The 5,000-nt window shown below is 53.5% G+C and overlaps 1 non-coding gene across 1 annotated transcript in view; it reads right to left on the bottom strand.

Annotated features, from left to right (window-relative positions):
• Positions 1–1,142, bottom strand: part of LOC126141756 (small subunit ribosomal RNA) — a 1,909-nt gene extending 767 nt beyond the window's left edge. The window contains exon 1 of the ribosomal RNA XR_007529591.1: positions 1–1,142. This exon is cut by the window's left edge and continues 767 nt beyond it. This is a non-coding gene — a ribosomal RNA (small subunit ribosomal RNA).
• Positions 1,143–5,000: the final 3,858 nt, after the last annotated feature.

Here is a 5,000-nt window from a genome sequence, read left to right as displayed (position 1 = left end):
ATCGCTGGCTGGCATCGTTTATGGTTAGAACTAGGGCGGTATCTGATCGCCTTCGAACCTCTAACTTTCGTTCTTGATTAATGAAAACATACTTGGCAAATGCTTTCGCTTCTGTTCGTCTTGCGACGATCCAAGAATTTCACCTCTAACGTCGCAATACGAATGCCCCCGCCTGTCCCTATTAATCATTACCTCGGGTTCCGAAAACCAACAAAATAGAACCGAGGTCCTATTCCATTATTCCATGCACACAGTATTCAGGCGGGCTTGCCTGCTTTAAGCACTCTAATTTGTTCAAAGTAAACGTGCCGGCCCACCCAGACACTCAATAAAGAGCACCTTGGTAGGATTTCAACGGGGTCCGCCTCGGGACGCACGAACACGCACGAGGCGGTCGCACGCCTTCGGCTCGCCCCACCGGCAGGACGTCCCACGATACATGCCAGTTAAACACCGACGGGCGGTGAACCAACAGCGTGGGACACAAATCCAACTACGAGCTTTTTAACCGCAACAACTTTAATATACGCTATTGGAGCTGGAATTACCGCGGCTGCTGGCACCAGACTTGCCCTCCAATAGATACTCGTTAAAGGATTTAAAGTGTACTCATTCCGATTACGGGGCCTCGGATGAGTCCCGTATCGTTATTTTTCGTCACTACCTCCCCGTGCCGGGAGTGGGTAATTTGCGCGCCTGCTGCCTTCCTTGGATGTGGTAGCCGTTTCTCAGGCTCCCTCTCCGGAATCGAACCCTGATTCCCCGTTACCCGTTACAACCATGGTAGGCGCAGAACCTACCATCGACAGTTGATAAGGCAGACATTTGAAAGATGCGTCGCCGGTACGAGGACCGTGCGATCAGCCCAAAGTTATTCAGAGTCACCAAGGCAAACGGACCGGACGAGCCGACCGATTGGTTTTGATCTAATAAAAGCGTCCCTTCCATCTCTGGTCGGGACTCTGTTTGCATGTATTAGCTCTAGAATTACCACAGTTATCCAAGTAACGTGGGTACGATCTAAGGAACCATAACTGATTTAATGAGCCATTCGCGGTTTCACCTTAATGCGGCTTGTACTGAGACATGCATGGCTTAATCTTTGAGACAAGCATATGACTACTGGCAGGATCAACCAGGGAGCTGCGTCAACTAGAGCTGAGCAGCCGGCCGCCCGGGAGTGTGTCCCAGGGGCCCGCGCGAACACGCAAGCGTCCGCTCAATTATTCTGCAAACAGGAGGAGGCTGAGCTCCCCTGCACAATACACCTCGAAACCCTCTCAGGTCCCGGCGGCGCGCAGCGCCGTCCTAAGTACTTGGTCGGGTTCGAGAGAGGCGCAATCGCCCGGAGTTAGGCGAGTAGACGCTTTAGGTGCGACCACCCGTGCTCCCAACTGAGCTTGCCGCTGCCGACAGAGGCCCGGGAGCGTGCTGTCGTGGCATTGCCGGCGGGAGACAACACGCGCCACCTACGGTGACCGGCAGCTCCAACGCCAGCGCCACAGAAGGGCAAAGGCCCCACGTGGGTGCCGAAGCGAACTCTCCCAGCACAGCGCACGTGCCAACACGTCTGCACAACTGCGATACAAACCACCAGCGAGAACCGCTGGGGCGACCGAGCAGCAGACGGCGTCGCGGCGCCGAGTGCCGGGCGGCGGCGCATCCTCAACGCACACAGTCCTCAATCGGACCAGCACACTGCAGATGTCCACCGCGCTTCGCACCGGGCCGGCGAGGACCCACTTTGGCTGCACGGCGCCGCGCGCAGGGTGCCCCGGCGCGCAGCTGCGCCGCCTGCCGCGTCCGTCGGCCGGCGCGCCTGCCACTGGGCGCCCCCACCAGCCGGCTGTAGCGCGTGCGCCCACGCACCGCGCGGCCAGCACGCCGGGCGGCCCCCCCTCACCGGCCGGGGACAGTCCCACCCACCCACAGCCGCGTATCGCTTCACACCCAGATTCACATTCACGTTCGTTGGTATGGTGGGGACCGCTTCGTAGCTGTACCGATCGTTGCCCTCACAGATGTACCTCCAGCAAGGACAACCGCACCACAACGGGTTACCAGTTGTTCATTTGCGTAACGTCACCAGTAAACGTACACGTCCATCCCCGTTTGCAAAGTCAACTATTATTGCATGCCTGCCTGTCAGGTGTCAAGACACACTACATCCGCTCACATCCACGCAACAAAATGTGCCCGACTAGAGGGCACGTGGAAGGTGCCCCCGTACGTATGCGATGTCCATTGCGCGACCAACTGTCAACCGGCCTCTGTAGCATGTCGCAGATGTGGAACGCGGGGCACCGTGCTATCACATTGTGTGAGAAGAGACTACTACGTCTGCATACACGCGCCACTACATGAACAGACGGCTCATGCTGATCGCCATCCACTGCGTCCATTACTCCCACACGTCTCTATGGCGTACCACACTGCAATGCAGCTGTTATGGGGAGATGACACGTAGCTGTGTACACAACATTCTGAGCGGGTTGCGGTTGGACAATACATTAATGTAACGTGTCATATGCCAATTACAGAGCAGGGTAAGGCACAACTTGGGTTAGGTTAAGGCACAACTTGGGTTAGGTTAAGGCACAACTTGGGTTAGGTTAAGGCACAACTTGGGTTAGGTTAAGGCACAACTTGGGTTAGGTTAAGGCACAACTTGGGTTAGGTTAAGGCACAACTTGGGTTAGGTTAAGGCACAACTTGGGTTAGGTTAAGGCACAACTTGGGTTAGGTTAAGGCACAACTTGGGTTAGGTTAAGGCACAACTTGGGTTAGGTTAAGGCACAACTTGGGTTAGGTTAAGGCACAACTTGGGTTAGGTTAAGGCACAACGTGGGTTAGGTTAAGGCACAACGTGGGTTAGGTTAAGGCACAACGTGGGTTAGGTTAAGGCACAACGTGGGTTAGGTTAAGGCACAACGTGGGTTAGGTTAAGGCACAATGTGGGTTAGGTTAAGGCACAATGTGGGTTAGGTTAAGGCACAATGTGGGGGTAGATTGCGGTACAAATTGCATTACATTGCGGTGCAAATTGCATTACATTGCGGTGCAAATTGCATTACATTGCGGTGCAAATTGAGTTACATTGCGGTGCAAATTGAGTTACATTGCGGTGCAAATTGAGTTACATTGCGGTGCAAATTGAGTTACATTGCGGTGCAAATTGAGTTACATTGCGGTGCAAATTGAGTTACATTGCGGTGCAAATTGCGTTACATTGCGGTGCAAATTGCGTTACATTGCGGTGCAAATTGCGTTACATTGCGGTGCAAATTGCGTTACATTGCGGTGCAAATTGCGTTACATTGCGGTGCAAATTGCGTTACATTGCGGTGCAAATTGCGTTACATTGCGGTGCAAATTGCGTTACATTGCGGTGCAAATTGAGGTAGGTTAAGGTGCAACACAGGTTAGGTTAAGGTGCAACATAGGTTAGGTTAAGGTGCAAGATGGGTTAGGTTAAGGTGCAAGATGGGTTAGGTTAAGGTGCAAGATGGGTTAGGTTAAGGTGCAAGATGGGTTAGGTTAAGGTGCAAGATGGGTTAGGTTAAGGTGCAAGATGGGTTAGGTTAAGGTGACATAGGTTAGGTTAAGGTGACATAGGTTAGGTTAAGGTGACATAGGTTAGGTTAAGGTGACATAGGTTAGGTTAAGGTGACATAGGTTAGGTTAAGGTGACATAGGTTAGGTTAAGGTGACATAGGTTAGGTTAAGGTACAAACTGGGTTGTGTTATGGTACACATTGCGTTGTAGTACAGTACACGTTAGGTTTGGGTACGGTACACAATGTGGTATGGGATGGCGTGTTGTGGGGGGGAGGGGGGGGGGGGAGGTTCGTTGATATCGACCGTAGGACGTGGATGCCCGAGGCAGCGTCAGTGTGTCAAAGGAGTTATGTCACGTCGGGATGCGCTTTTCGCCAGTGAGAGGGGGCGAGCCGTGTCTGTGGTTGCGGCAGACCTGTGTGTTTCATTCCTGCCAGTGTGTTTGTGCTGTAAGACGAGGCAGTGTGGTGGTGATGGGTGCACCCCTGTGTAGGACATGTGTGGGTGTTGGTGGCTTCTCTGAGCAATTGTGGTTGTCGGACGAGTGGGGTATTCTGTTTTATGATTGGACCTCCCGGTCTGGTTATCATAGCGTAGTTGGTGTACTGTGGCGGATAGGATGCACCGGACGTTGGTCCATGCTGGTGCTTAGTAGTTGTATCTGTGTCTGTTACAGGCAGAGAGTAGTGTGTGATAGAGTGTGTGGCTGACGTGTGGTTCATTTTGTGTGTACGGACGTTCAGCATGTATAGGGGCATTTGCGTATATAATCTATCATAATCTATCTATGTGGGCCTGCATAGTTTACTGAGCAGTGCTGTGAGGTGACTGAACTACGAGTGACGTACTGATTTACAGCGGAATGATTGCCTTGTACCAAAGATGGAGTATCGGCTCTACGACAGCGTTGGCACCGCAGGAAATGGTCTCGTAAAACGGCCCTCCCACCGTCATCGTTGTGAGGGGTAGGGACCGCCTATATTCTGAGAGGAGCCCTGTTTGCCACTGGGCGTGGGGTCTCGCATCCTGCGGTTCAGTGCCCCCAGGGAAGCGCGCGGAGGTGGTGCTGCTGCTGCTGCTGCTGCTGTAGCAAGCGAGCTACTTACAGCATGTATAGGGACAGCGGGAATATGGCATATTCGATATAACTCTTCATGAAACGCAAGATATAGGGGCGGATTGCACGTTACGAGTGCGGGAAGAGTCCGCCGTTCATCCGCTGGAGTTGCGATTTGGGCGGTTGGGGTGGGGCACGTGCGGGTGCGGGTGGAGCGATTGTCGGTCGACGACTTCGTGCGACGCAGGCACAGGCGTTGGGGCTCCTGTGGTGGGCAGATGATGCAGGGTTTGTGGGTGGCGTCGGAAAATGGGCACTGTGGGACCTAGCGATGTCGTAGTCGGCGTGGCGTCTCATAGATGGCGGTATCATCGGTGCAGCAGGT

This window comes from Schistocerca cancellata, unplaced genomic scaffold, assembly GCF_023864275.1.
Source record: "Schistocerca cancellata isolate TAMUIC-IGC-003103 unplaced genomic scaffold, iqSchCanc2.1 HiC_scaffold_746, whole genome shotgun sequence".
NCBI classification, from domain to species: domain Eukaryota; kingdom Metazoa; phylum Arthropoda; class Insecta; order Orthoptera; family Acrididae; genus Schistocerca; species Schistocerca cancellata.
Note: the sequence above shows the minus strand (reverse complement) of the source record. Positions and strands in the feature narration are given on the sequence as shown.